The following is a 15,385-nucleotide window of genomic DNA, read 5'->3' as shown; positions in this document are numbered from 1 at the left end:
ACTGCAATTTATGTAACTCACTTCTGCAGAAATTTGCATGACTTGTGACACACATCACGTGAAAGAGGAACTTACTATAAATACTAAAGTTGGAAATAAGTGAATGTCTGAGAAGGCATTAGAGAATAGTACTTGCTTTAAAAAGAACTGTGGAACTAACTGTACAGATAAATTCAAAATTGAATCTGCATGCAAATTTAGGTAAACATAATTACAAGTGCGAATAGAAACAGACAGAAACTTAGTATATGTACTAATGTTCCAATACTGCCAATCATGAAGAAAATATGTCCTACTAAGTTCATATTAGAGAATAGGGAATCATGGCACCTTAGGGTTACACAAGACCTTATAAGTTACCTAGTCCATTTCTCCCACCAAAGCAAGACGTCTTGAGAGATGATTCAGACTCTACACAAATATGTCCAATGACAAAGCACTCACTTTCTCACAAATCATCCTTTCCCACTGTGGGACAGCTGTAGTTATTAGAATGCTTTCCTTATGCTGAGCTGAACTAGACCTCCCTTTAATTCCTTGCAATCCTTTGACAAAGAAGAAGGATTATTTATGTAACAGTGAGCTCCACAAGAGAAGGTGCCAGCCCATCTTGCCTACTGCTCTGGTCCCAGTGTCTAGCACAAGGGGTGGGACATTATAAAGGAGCCATAAAACATGACTGCCTGGCCGGGCACAGTGGCTCACACCTGTAATCCCAGCACTTTGGGATGCTGAGGCGGGCAAATCACTTGAGGTCAGGAGTTCAAAACCAGCCTGGCCAACATGGCGAAACCCCATCTCTACTAAAAATACTTTTAAAACCTAGCTGGGTGTGGTGGTGCATGCCTGTAATCCCAGCTACTCAGGAGGGTAAGGCAGGAGAAGCGCTTGAACCCAGAGGCAGAGGTTTCAGTGAGCCAAGATTGTGCCACTGCACTCTAGCCTGGGTGATAGAGTGAGGCTCCATCTCCAAAAAAAAAAGACTGCCCTACAGGAGTCAGTCATCAACCCCACTCATTCATCCTTTAGGGCGGTGGTCCTCTAACTCTGGGATGAAGGAAGTTTTCTTGTCTCTTACACCCACTGTGGATACTGCTATGAAATGCAAAATTATGTGCTTGACTATCATAATAATATTAAAGTTTTAAAGGCTTACCTTCAAATCTATCCTTACCGTGTGCCAGGTCCGTAACTAACACTTGTGGGGCAGCATCAAGCCACAGACCACACTTTGAGCACCACTCTCTGCTTCAGAGCATCGTCTACATCTGTCCTTCCACTTCACTCTTACAGGCCCTCCTCATGGTATGTCCAGATTTTGCAGCAGCCTCCTGACTGCTTTCCCTGCATGCTACTGCCAAATCAATCCCCTGATTCAATCATCTCACCCCTCTTCTTAAGATCTGGAATCTCCCCGTTCCTTATGAGATAAAACCCACACTCCTCCTGCATTCCAGACCCTTTATCATCTGGCCTAAAATCTACACTTCCAACCATGTTTCTCACTAGTCACATCCATGCACTCTGCACTTCAAACTGGTTAATCTCTGCAAACCTTCCCCTAACTCTATGCTTATTCGCTATTCCAGGCTTTGTTTTCTTATACCGGAAATTATTTTCTCTTTTGGCTACCTCAAACCAGGAACTTTTTTTTTCTTAACTTTGAGGTAAAATTCACAATTTAAAATGTATTTATGAAGTGTACAATCCAGTGGTATTTAGTAATTCTTAAAGCTGTGCAATCATCACCTCTGTGTAGTTCCAAAACATGTTCATCACCTCCAAAGGAAATCCTGTACCCATTAAGCAGTCACTCCCCCTTTCCTTTCTCTTCAGCCCCTGGCAACTCATCTGCTTCCTATCTCTATGGATGTACCTACTTGGGATATTTTGTACAAATGGAATCATCCTTTAATTCCCTTCTTGTTTCTTTTTCTGCGCTGTTTTTAGTATTTTTCGTGAGGCTATCCTGTCAATCCCTGAGTTTCTGAAGTTTAGTTCAATTCCCACTTTCTCTGTGAGGCTTTATTTGGCTGTGCCCTCCACTCCACCCCGATCTTAGCCTTCTCTGAATTTCCATAGCATTTGTTTTCTCCCTTTACTTATTTTGGCCCTTAATCACATACTGCTGTGAATTGTTAGTTACCTGTTTCAACATTACCCCTTCTTGGCTCACGTAGATGATAAGCTCCTAGCTACAGAAGCTCTGGTATCTCCCTTTGTGCCCAGAACCAACTTGAACACATGTGCAACTCTTTGTGTCTGGCAATACATGAAGGAATAATAAATCAAGAAAACTGAAGTCTAGATGATGAATAAGAGAAAGTCTCAAACCTGTTTCAGTTCTTTATCCTTCCTTATATTATCTTCTCTCAGTAAGAGAAGCATCTGCTTGTGTCTAGCAGGGCACTTCTTTGCCCTAGTAGCTGAACAGGTATGGTGGCAGAAGGAGAATGGCAGGTTGCCCAAGGGTGGAGAGCATGGAAGTTCCTTGCATTGATCTTTAGTGAGCAGACTCTTACCTTCATTTTACACCCACAGATGAAGGCCTATCAAGAAGAGTGGGTGTCCAGAGATGTCACAAGGTCCATATATTTGCTTTGCTTGTATATGTAAAGCAGTTTCTTTGGTATTTTGAGGTTGCTCATTAACACATATCTACCTTGTAAAAGGAGATTAACTGTTAAATAATTGTGATGATAATACTTGTGATTCATACATGAACTAGCTGAGCAACTGACTTAAATGACATATTATACACAAATGAGGCCAAAACTTGATAGTGTTTTATCTAACATTGAACGAAGTTTAAAAAGAAAACCAGTTTCATTTTACGCATGAGTAGTAAGTCTGAATAACATTTTGTACTGGGCATTACTGTAAACTTTTCTCCAACTGTGGTATTAAGCAAGAGTTTGTTACAGTTGCCACTGAAAGTCTCCAAACAAGAATGCAAAACAATACTCTGGCCCTTAGGCCATTAAAAAACCTGTTCTTCTGACCAGAACAACTACAAGGTCCAACATAGAATGTTGAAGTCTATAATTAACATTTTTCCCTTTCATATCCCATTTTGCCTGCTTTTGAATAACAAAATGGAAATTTCTCCTGGCATTAGTTCCATATCATTATGTATCATAAAAACAACACATAAAATAGGAATTAATATTTTAAAGAGTAGTTTAGGAAATTCCCTAAGATTGTGGAGAATCCCATACAAGTGATATTGAAAAAGCACACACTTGTCCTCAAAATAAAATCGAGTTGAAAAGTATTAATAAAGTGTATATAGTGCACCCAGTTCCCTGTGCTGCTGGCTGGGAATTAGGGAAGGTATACAGTGCACAGCAAGGTAAACAGAATAAGAACTACAATACACATTCCTATCCTCCAGAAACTAACAATTTTGCTTGATACATGGAATTTTCCCATGAAAATTATAAGACATGACAGCAAATAATCAGCAAATATGTGTAACACAGAACATGGAATTTATCAGATTCCATTTCAGAGTAGATCTGATTTCTAATTACGTTTCACTTAGGCTTATATTAATATTTGCATTTTCTGAATTCAAAAGCTGGTTTCACCTCCTTTGAGAATGAAAAAAAAAGCTGGGACCAGGATAAATATTTCATACACAAGATATACGACAAAGAAAGTCAACCTGACATTTAAAAATTTAATGTTCACAATAAAAAGAAATTAATTGTGGCTGTATTGTGCTTGGTTAAGATCAAAGATCACACAGAAGGCTAAGTGGAGTACATAGCATGAATTACATGAATGGCTTAAAGACACAACCACGGCAATGTGCTGTGTTCAATCACTTAGTCATTTTCTCAGCTTTTATTGAGCTGTGGTAATTTGTGTACCCAGTGCCAGATACTGCTATGTCTCACCATTTTATAAGGTCATGATTATAGGTGGGCAGATTTAATGAGTGGTCATTTGGTAAATGTTTGTAGAACCAAATAAATTAACTCTGTTGAAATTTGCAAAATTTGAAGGTTTTGGTTACCTCTGTATTGAGTTACACTGTAACGTTTCATGGCCCTGTATATATGAAAGAATTAATTCTACTTAATTTTACATAAAGTCCATCAAAATTGATTTTCCTTATCATTTTTTCACAAAAAATGCATGTGGTTCAGAATTTATTTCTAAGTGATCAATACGATATTTTCTGTCAACCTGAAAACAGAACTGAAATAGTAAACAATTTGTGAATACCGAAATTGAAAATAGTTATAATAAGTAATTTGATCAAAATAATTTGGTTGTTTAAAATAGAATCTGAGCCTCCTTTTACTCAAATATTATATTCTAAGCTTGTAAAAGTTTATAATGGCCTTTTAAAGAGAAAGTAGCCAACTTTATCTCCCAAGAAAAAAAGTTTTTTTGATGTTAATGGGACATTCTCCATGAACTTTGTTTTACATTTTGTTAGGGGTAAATAATTTTTTTAAATTAATTAATTTATTTATAAATTAAATTCACTTGGATATTAACCACTTAAATCTACTGTGAAAACATAAATAATCCTTCTGCAAAGTGAATAATCCTCTTGTCATTTGGATTTTCAAGGAAAGTAATAGCTTATTAGCAAAGGATTCATTCTCACCTCCTTTGGAATAATTCCATTACTGAGACAGAAATAAACTATAAATATATTATGCATAATATACAATATATAATATATGCAATATAATCTAAGCTAATAGGATAGTAAGAGAGCTAGGAAAAAATATTCAAGGACACAAATTTTCTTCCCCATACCCTATACCAAACTCAGAGGGAGCCACCTAAATCCATGGTGCCTAGCAATGCCATCTAGTTACAAGGCACAGGCCCATTCACCCCCTCTTAGTCACTGTCATTCCCACTGAAAATGTTCTTGTTAAATCTAGATGACAATAATCGTAAACTCAAGGAGGAATAGAATTTGTCTGTCTGTTTATGCTTTATCCTCCTTATCTGAAACAGCTCTTGGCACAAAGTAGGGACTCAATAGACATTTGTTGAATAAATCTACATTTAAAAAAAGCTTTGGGCTGGGCGCGTGGCTCATGCCTATAATCCCAGCACTTTGGGAGGCAGAGGCCAGAGGACTGCTTGGGCCTATGAGTTCAAGACCAGCCTGGCAATATGGCAAACCCCTGTTTCTACAAAAAATATAAAAATTAGCTGGGTGTAGTGGCTCACACCTGTAGTCCCAGCTACTTGGGAGACTGAGGTGGGAGGATCACTTCAGCCCAGGAAGTTGACCCTGCAGTGATCCATGATGGCACCACTGCACTCCAGCCTGGGTGACAGAGTGAGACCCTGTCTCAATCAATCAATCAATCAAATACAAAAATAAAAAGCATCAGTCTCAGTAGATCTGTTCTCTAAGGTATCATCACATCGAGTTTATTTTACCCATAAACACATTCTAAGATCTATAAACTAAATGTTGTTAGCTGAAGTTTGTCTTGGCTTATCATTAAGGATGAAATCATCCCAAACTAGGGAGGCATACAGAATAAATATTTATAACACTGATATGAAATTTCTAAAAAGCTTTTAAAACTTTAAGATAAAGATTATTCTAGGACATGCCACAAGTTTCACAAAAGAAGTCCCAACGAAAGTGACAAGAAAAATGTAATCTGTAACCTCTGTAAAAGGCAAAACCACTTAACTTTCTCCTTTGGGATTTCTAGGACAATGCAACAGAAAAGATGAAAAAAGAATTCATTCAAAGGCTATTACTCTGTGTGTGTGTGTGTGGGGGTGTGTGTGTGTGTCGATACATATATATAACTTTCACAATGTTCACACCGATTTTGGGAAACCTCTACTTGCTTGCAATTTTACATTTCTTTTTATTTTAAAAATTATTATCACAAATTATATCAAGGGCTCATAATGACCATTTGTAACAGTTTACCTTTGTGTGCATCTGCATCAGCTGCTACCAGGAGCTGGAAAACTGGGTAACTCTATCATGAGGTCATTCAATTTTAGAAGAAAAAGGAACATAATAGAAAAAAATTAGAAAAAAAAATCAAGAGAGAAGGGCTTTAAAAGAAAGTAACTCTGGAAACTATTTTTTAAAAGCTCTATTTGCCAGCATATGTTAAAGATCAAGTAGATCATGGACCCAAACAAATCAACAAAATTAAACCTTACGTATGGCCGAGAACATTAAGAAGCCATAAAAGAGATGGGTTTATTTCCCCATGCCAAATGGAGACTAGGCAAGTAAAATGTACAGGGAAGTCCAATATGTGAAATAAAATTTAATATAAAATAAATTTTGGATATAATAGGAAAAAATCATGTATTACCTTGATCTTTATTGATCAGAAGCACAGACACACCAAAAAGAAAAAAAATCTATAAATGTATGCTTTTAATTATACAAGTAATTTATATTACTGAATAAACTTTGGGAAAGATAGAAAAATATAAAAACAAACAGAAAGCCCTCCATATCTCACTACTTTAATATAACTATTATCACTTTTGTATATTCTCTTCTAGACTTTTTCATATACATACATTTTTGTAAGGTTTCAATTAATTGTTCACATACTTTTTTTTTCTACTTTTTAAATATTTTTCAGAGTTGTGAATAGTTTCTAAATTGTCATTACAATTGTATAATATTTTACCTATTGATTATACCATAATTTACTTAACTATTTCCCTACTGTTGGATATTTAAGTTACTTCCAAATATGGGTTCCTATAACGATGCTTTTATGAAACTCTTTGTGTATATGGCTTTTCCTATATCCTCCAGCCCTTTGGGAAAAGTCCCAAAAGTTACAAAACATTGCCCAGTGCTTTCTAAGTGGCCTGAACTAAATCTTAGTGACATCAGATATATATGAGTATAAATCTCTTTAATCCTTGAAATTATAGAATTTTAAAATAAAAAAACTATTATCAACAATCACTAGGAAGGGAATATTTTCTACTATTATTAAACTGTAATTGAGGTTTACAAATCCATAATCTTGTAAATCTGTTTAACATGAACCAGTTCTCTAGGGCTGATCATCCTCTGTGATTTTATAAAATCCAGTCTTTGAAGCTGTAGTCTTTGACGCGGAGACTCGGGATTCCTAAGCAGCCATGCTAAGCTAAAAAGAACCAGTGTTGCAAGGTCTAATTAGTGAGCCGGCTAGCCTCTTGACAAGAGCTTACTGACAACACCACTGAGCTTTTCTAAGTAATAAATGATAAGCCAGTGGGGGTAGTTTTATAGGATGGTTCCAAGAGATCCTATGAATGGAGAGAGATAGGGCAAAGGACTTAACCATAAGCAAGGGTAAGGCCTACTAGAAATCATCCAAAGCACACTAACAAATGGGCCCCACACTATCAGGTGGGGTGCAAGAATCATCTTGGACCAAGAGTTCCCAAACAGCCTATAAAGCAGAGTCCCTAAAACACAGATTGCTAGGCCCACCCCAGGTCTGGGATGGGGTCCAAGAAACTGCATTTCTAACAAGCTGCCAGAGGATGCTTACGATACCAGGACCACATTTGAAGAACCACTGTCTTCTTTATTCTTTTATTTTTATTTATTTATTTTTTTGAGACAAAGTTTTGCTCTGTCATCCAGGCTAGAGTGCAGTGGCACAATCTTCTCAACTCACTGCAACTCCACCTACCGGGTTCAAGCGATTCTCCTGTCTTAGTCACCCGAGTAGCTGGGATTACAGGTGTGTGCCACCATGCCCAGCTAATTTTTGTATTTATAGTAGAGACGGGGTTCTGCCATGTTGGCCAGGTTGGTCTCAAACTCCTGGCCTCAAGTGATCTGCCTGCCTCAGCCTCCCAAAGTGCTGGGATTACAGGTGTGCGCCACCACGACCAGCTCTTTCTTCTTTTTAAAACATTTAAGTGCCTACTAAGCATTGTGCTATACACTGGAATAGAATCCAGTCAGTACCTGCCTTCAAGAAACTGGTATCCAGATTTTTGCAGACATCGAACTGCTCTAGTCCTAAAAGTCACCTAATTTTAGCCTTCTTCGCCTGGCACAGTGGCTCACGCCTGTAATCCCAGCACTTTGGGAGGCCGAGGCAGGTGGTTCCCCTAAGATCAGGAGTTCGAGACCAGCCTGGCCAACATGGTGAAACCCCATCTCTAATAAAAATACAAAAAATTAGCCAGGCGTGGTGGTGGGCGCCTGTAATCCCAGCTACTCGGGAGACTGAGGCAGGAGAATCACTTGAACCTGGGAGGCGGAGGTTGCAGTGAGTCAAGATGGCGCCACTGCACTCCAGCCTGGGCAAGAAGAGCGAAACTCCATCTCAAAAAAAAAAAAAAAAAAATGTTTTTTGAACCTTCTTGAAAACAAAGTGTAAAAATACATTATATTGCTTTTAAATAAAATCAGGATGCTTCTAATCAGTTCCAAATTCTTTAGGAAAACATGTAGTAATCCTACATTGCCAAATGCCTGGGTATTTTCTTCACTCTTCTGGATTATACTTGACATATGCAAATGATTTTTGAAGTTTCTACTTCATTTATATTGATATCATTCTTATGTTTGTTCTCCTTTATAAACTTTATCCACCATATAAAACAGAAGAAAGAATTTATATAGGTGCTTTTCTAGATGCAGTCAAAAGCTTGTTTACATAGGTAATTATCAACTGATGGAAAAGAATAACATTTAGTGAGGAACACTTTGGGATTCTCTGTTTTAGATTCACAGACTTTAGCAAGAGTTTGTAAAAAATGCATGACGAGTAAGTAATGTGATTAGTCATGAGGCACTAGGGTAGCCCATACCTAACTGCTAAATACCACCTATTAGCTGATTCACAGAATTATGACCTTGCTTTTGAGGTGGCTACTAAGTTTCTGTTTCTAACAGAGATGCACTGGCTTGCCATACTATTTTCAGCAAAAATAAAATTAACTATATATAATTATTATTTTTTTGAGACAGAGTTTCACTCTTGTTGCCCAGGCTGGAGTGCAATGGCGTGATCTCCGTGCACTGCAACCTCCACCTCCTGGGTTCAAGCGATTCTGCCTCAGCCTCCTAAGTAGCTGGGATTAAAGACATGTGCGCAGCTAATTTGTGTTTTTAGTAGAGGCGGGGTTTCTCCATGTTGGTTAGGTTGGTCTCAAACTCCTGACCTCAGGTGATCCATCTGCCTCCGCCTCCCATAGTGCTGGGATTACAGGCGTGAGCCACTGCGACTGGCCGCATGTATGATATTTTATGATATGTGGATCTGCCAAAGGATTAAGCATTATTTATACCACTTTGGCACATTATTTTCTGAAGTGATTGAAAAGTTTCTCTCATTTCAATTTATTAGGAAGCTACTTTTAAAGCCTGGAAGAGTTGACTCATGAAGAGACCACACAATTTGTCTAACATCACAGAGGAAATACAAGATATAATGAAGTGATAATATTCAGATATTTAATTACATTAAGATAATACTAGCTCATAACTTGAACTGTGATAACATTTCTTAGGTTAATTGATGTTTCAGAATAACTGTTTTGAGGTCAAAAATGGTTCAAGGAAGATCTGTGACTTGTCTTGACTCAGAGAAAAAAAATGATGGGTAAATATATCTTTTCCTATCACTGCTATTCCAAATGGTTATTTTCCTATTTTGTTTCACCGCGTCTGGCTTATGAGGAAACTGGGACATGCATTAACTTTATTTTTCCTTCTCCTAACCCCCTCTTTCAAACTCCAAATCTGTTTTCTACTCCTTAAAGGCCTTGTTTTCAGGTAGCAAGGAAACAAGCAACTAGCCTTTCACATTTTTGCTGATAGTGGTTTAGTGAACTAACCCCGCTAGGAACTTTGGCATTTTAAAAGTAGACCCAAAACTTTCAAATTCAAAGACATTTTAAACTTGAATTCAAAAACATTCAAATTCAAAGACATTTTAAGGGGTGAATGACAGCCAGAGGGGTGTGGTCAAGGTTAGGAAGTTCCTTTCGGAACTTCATCATTGCACTCGAACAGTTTGACAGTTAAGTTTCTCCACTGCCCTCGATATAAACGAAGACTTATCCCTTAAACATATAGGATGAAAAAGTAACCTCTTTCCATTCCCTTTCCCAAATTATCTCCTTTAGTATAGAGCCAGAGAGAATAATAGTGCTAAGCGGCAAACTGAGATGTCCTATGATGTCACCAAAAAGCAGGGTAAATTCTTAGAAATCAACCTTATACTTTAAGACCATACACAGTAATCATGCAACCTGCTGATTGTGGGAGTTGAGCATACACAGATCTGGTACATTCCTACTCAGGGTATTTCCCTATTTCTCTACCTCCCTCATATCTACCTTCTCCTTATCTGTGGCAAACTGTGAAGGACTTCTCACCCCACGTTTACGCTAATCTGAACTCTTCTCAGAAGGTCAGATAATCTGTCTCAATATGTCTTATCCACGCATTATAATCCTCTCAGATGAGTCCACAAATTAAAGCGGTGTTTTTTTTAAAAAAATAGTGACATAGTTAAAACCAAGCAATGAATTTATTTTCTAAAATCAATGAAGTGGAATAAAAATGCTTCCTAAACAGATATTGAATCCAACTGAACTGAACTTACACGATCTAATTTAAATCCCGACTGGAAGGTTTAAAATCTCCTCTTAATGGATTCAATTCCTTTATATCTAAAAAATCGTAGTAGGAAAAAAAAATTCATGGCACTGTCCCACAAAACATTTTCCAGTTGAGAACAGCCTGGCCACTGGAACAGTTGGAGGTATGGCAATGACTCTGAGAAAGCCTTCACTGTAGGATTAAGGCAGTGGAAGATAACACGGCTCCCCACTCCCCGACAGGGACACTCGGCCCACCTACACGCACCAGTTTGAGCCTTTCTTTGCCTTCGCCTCCGCATCCTTTTAGTGAAGTCCCTACTTGGGCTTTGTAGCTTCACACTGCAGCAGGCAGAGCGGCTTGACAGTTCACTGTGCAGTTCGGGGTCCAGAGAGGCTAGGAGAAGTCCTCTCCAACAATCCTCAGTCCCTGGTCCCATGCACACAAGCCTCTTCACTGCATCATCCTGTGTGCTGTCCCCAGTATCTTCCCATCACCGAGACACTGCTTGCAGAGGCCTCCTGTTTGGCATATTCAGTCTAAGTCCCTTACTTTCTTAAGTAGGAGGCACTTCACAACAATATATATCAAAAATTCACATGAAGAATTTAAAATTTATTATTTGGATGGTGCACAACTAATTATAAGTTTTGCCACCTTACTCCCTACTAGCAAATAGGTGGGTTATTAGGAGACATCTGAACCTTTCAAGCCACTAAAACACAATTTTCTGGTGAGTGCTTGTTGAAAGAGGCCCATTTTTAATGACAAGCACAAGTCACTATTTAGTCTTTTAAGTTTTGACACTAAACTGTCTTCTGATTTGATGAATCCTAGGCCTCATTACAAAATGAACTTGTCCCTGGGGAATACACATTAAGCATTCACATAGTGTGCCATAAAAATATGCAAAGACTAGAACTTTATCAAATAAAAGCACACAATCTGTGCCTTCTAGATGTATCGGATGTACAATGTTAACATAAGAGGGTCTACACAGGACTCGCAAAGCTGGAATAAAAATAATTACTATGCTGATTTTTGTCCAAAGTCATCAGGGAATGGAAAGTACAACTTTAAATTGAATGATAATAAAATATTCCCAGAAATGGTTTATAAATTGATCACCACATGAGAAGCATGATCTTCAATCTTAATAATCTCAAAGTTATTGAGGTTTGAACTAGAGTAAACTATTAACATTGGTAAAAAGAGTTAGCTATGACATAGATATTCATGAAGGTTCTCTTCAGAATATCAGCTCAATTCAATTCAGGGTCATGGTCATATCATTTAAGATACATGGATTTGCCCATAAAGCCTTAAAATCATAGCAAAAAAGCAAGCAATAATAACTGCAACACTTTCCCTGTTTCAAAGATGACGAAATTGAGTTAGAAAGGATAAAGGACTTGCCTAAGCTATAATAATTGAACCAGCTGAAAATGTAAACAGTCATACTCTGAATTAAATTCTTGGTATTAAAATATTGATGTGTACTTATTGTTGAAGAGAAATATTTAAAATATGTAAGTCTGTTTTTACAAAATAATTTAAGCATACACTATTATTGGTGACAGATATTATCTAAACACCTATAAAAGTTTTCCCAAAAACATGGCCTATTGTATTTGAATAGATTTCTTCCGAAGAACCTACTTTAAGTGCATTAATAACAGCTTTAAAACATATACTATATAACTCCTCCTAATCTACCTGTGTATTGTGAGAAAACACAAACGGTAAGAACTTCCAAGAAGATTTCAAATAATCTTAAATCTAAATTTTTGATCTACAACACTATGAAACTAACTGAAGTTGATACACTAGAGATATCTACACTTGCAAGATGGTTGTTCACAACTCTTACTATTCTTTTGTGGAGTCAAATTAGATCCATTTCAAAGGATCTTTGTAAGCAATTAAAATCACCGCGCTTTTTGTTGCTTTTGGATGTTAAGAGAGACAGTAAGCAAAGTGGAGATCTACCAGGAAAAATAAGCAAGTTAGAAATTCAGTTGTGGGGGGCGCATGTTTACGCTTACAGACTAGTGACTTCACCAAGTTTTCTCTATTAGTGAGTTTTTAAAAATCCTCTACAGCTAATATTTATTTAGTGGAATCCTATGAGACCAAAAACTTCTTCCAGTACATTTGCCACACCTAATGACATATTGTATTTCCAAGTCCAAGTGACAATGAATCCAGCAGAAAGACACCCACAATTAGAATGACCAACTCTGTCCTATGCATTGGGAATATATAGATGCTAAGAAAGAAGTGAAAGTGTGGGCCAGAATGTGTGAAACGTTCAGAAAATATCATTTTAACATATTTTCCTATTTCATGAAAGCTTCGTTATTAATAACGATTTTACAATCTGAAAACTAAATGAAATGTATTATTAATACTTGTATATGTTCCACGGTTGTGCTTTTTACACAGCTTTCATGCACATAATTATCTTGATAATTAAGGTTAGTGGCAAACATCCTTATTGTCAGACAATTTCAGAAGAAAGAAAATAAATATTTGTTTATATTTATATAACATTGATTAAAAACAATTCGCTATGACCATTAGTAATCCATTTCTAATTCATATTACTCACGTCACACTTTTTCTCTTGTATACATTTTAAATGTCATAGGAATTTAGAAATATTGCAATTTTTTAAAGCATAATCTAGAATTTTTTAAAAACTAGTCCTGAAACATACAAAAAATGAACATTTAGGAAACTAGTGCTTCAAAGAAAATATTATATTTTATAATTAAAAATAGCAATCGCAAAAATATTTTCAAAGCATCTAAGTTCAATAAAAAATATAATGCCAGTAGACATTTTAGTTTTAATTTTAAAAAGAAATTATATTCTTTTTAATGTAAAGGAATGAGAAAACAACATCTAAAAAGCCTGGGATTCTACAAAACTTTATACCTCACTGATGCCATGGTTTTACAGCAGTTATTGTTTAAAAACTGGAAACAAACTTGTAAATATCAATAAAGTTTTTGATTTTTTTAAAAAACCATCATTAGTGTTTCTTTTTTCCTTTAAGTGAGTTTTAAAAGATTGAGATGGCTGGCCACCAGTTGATTCAAAGATCTTTTAATTTAAGACATAATTATTAGCAAGTTAACTATCAAATATCATATAATTTAAATCAGGGAGAAAATTATGTGAAGTACATAGAAGACAAAAATGGATAGTTTTGTAACACACTTCACTTTTTGGCTGAGACATTACCTTTAAAGTTTCGTATATTAAAGTGAATATTATGGTACTGTATTTGATTCCAAAGTGAATCTGACTGAAAATATACTACAGAAAAATTACTTTAAAACTTGAACAGAATGTTTTGATATATTACTCCAAATGCTAACTGGTAGCATCTATGAATGTTTTCTGTCAAACTTCCCTAAGAGTGGAAGGTATTTCTTTAAGAGAAAAGCCACAGTGAATGTCTATGCCAGTCCCTATACCAGAAAGGTTTTCTAAATCACCTAGCACCATCAGTTGGTTCTGTTCTCAGTCAGCAATCAATCACTTAGCTACAGACAGAAAGACTGCCATAAAATATCCGAAACCTGTCGAAGATTTGCCCAGGTCCTTTTAAAGAGTGATTTATTGATTGTTCTCTTTAAATAACTCCAGTGAACCATTCGTGTCACGAATGACAGAAACAGTTGGGGCTAAAATAATGTACTTCAAAATCAGAATTTTTTCCAGGAATAGGTATTACAAAATTCAGTTTATCATTTGGTCTGGTTTTATATCCAAATGATAATGTACACAAATAAACTTTACATTTTGTCCCTAATCTTGCAAGGAAAAGAAGAAAAACTCTAGTTTCTTGATGACAGACGACTATTTTTAACTTGATATCTTTTATAACAATGACACTATTTTTACAACCGTTAGCCTAAGACCCAAATGAATTGGATTCTTATAAAACAAGAACACTTCAAAATAATAATAATAATAATAATAATGATATAAGGATACTATAACTGCAAATTTCGGACCTATCACCAACACATTCCAACAAAATGCAATGAGAGTGAGCCAACTCACCTAAGGAAAGGGAATTAAGCAGAATGCAAAAATGCAGCCTTCTTGTCACCAGCAGAGGTAAAAGCCCCTTCCTTACCTACCACTGACCTTATATAAAAGCCGCAGCTCGGTTACTCCCCGTTTCTGACTCCTTACCTTAGGCTCCTCCCTAAACACTGAGGCGTAAAGTACCACGACTACACACCCACCTTCTACCAACAACGAGGGACCTCAGATTTCTGTTAACTTCTGCTGCCTCTACCCCCCTCAGTTAGGCTCCCAAGAGGAGTAGTCAGCGCCTGGCACGTGCAGGAGCCCACAACGCAGCGAATTCGCCTTTCCAGCCCCCCGCGGTGCGGCTGGGGGTCCAGGCTGCGCGCTCCATCCGCCGGGGCACGGAGGAACCCAGTCCCCGTCCCCAGCCCCTCCGCCGGGCGTAGGGTCAGAACAACGCGTCCGGGCATGGGGCCTGGCCAGCCCCAAGCGCTGCCCTCGCTGAACGGTCCCGCGGCCCCCACGCGGCGGTCACCCCTGGGCTCTGGAGAGCGAACGGGACGTCCCCTCTTCCTCAGCAGGGGTGCAGCGCGGCCTCAAGACGGACGCACGCACGAGGATCTTCGCTTCCCCGGGTCCAGACACCCTGCTCGAAAGTTCCCCCGGAGCGGCCCCCGCCGCCTGCGCACCTCCGCCGGGAACGCGGAGGTCCCCGTGTCTCCGGCTCCGCGCCCACCC

The 15,385-nt window shown here is 37.7% G+C and overlaps 1 protein-coding gene across 2 annotated transcripts in view; it reads right to left on the bottom strand.

The window, feature by feature from the left end:
- The window catches only part of PPARG (peroxisome proliferator-activated receptor gamma), a 153,284-nt gene that overhangs the window by 136,757 nt on the left and 1,142 nt on the right, over positions 1-15,385 (bottom strand). Inside the window, exon 1 of one of the 2 annotated variants that reach the window (XM_011952322.1) lies at positions 14,675-14,975. The exons of the other annotated variant lie outside the window; for it this stretch is intronic. The gene's annotated coding sequence lies outside the window, so the exon portion shown is untranslated. Of the gene's footprint in view, positions 1-14,674; positions 14,976-15,385 lie in introns of those variants that run through there. 2 annotated transcript variants of the gene reach the window in all.

This window comes from Colobus angolensis, unplaced genomic scaffold (genome assembly GCF_000951035.1).
Source record: "Colobus angolensis palliatus isolate OR3802 unplaced genomic scaffold, Cang.pa_1.0 Scaffold34, whole genome shotgun sequence".
Taxonomy (NCBI): domain Eukaryota; kingdom Metazoa; phylum Chordata; class Mammalia; order Primates; family Cercopithecidae; genus Colobus; species Colobus angolensis.
The sequence above is the reverse complement of the archived record's forward strand: the minus strand, read 5'-3'. Positions and strand labels throughout refer to the sequence as shown.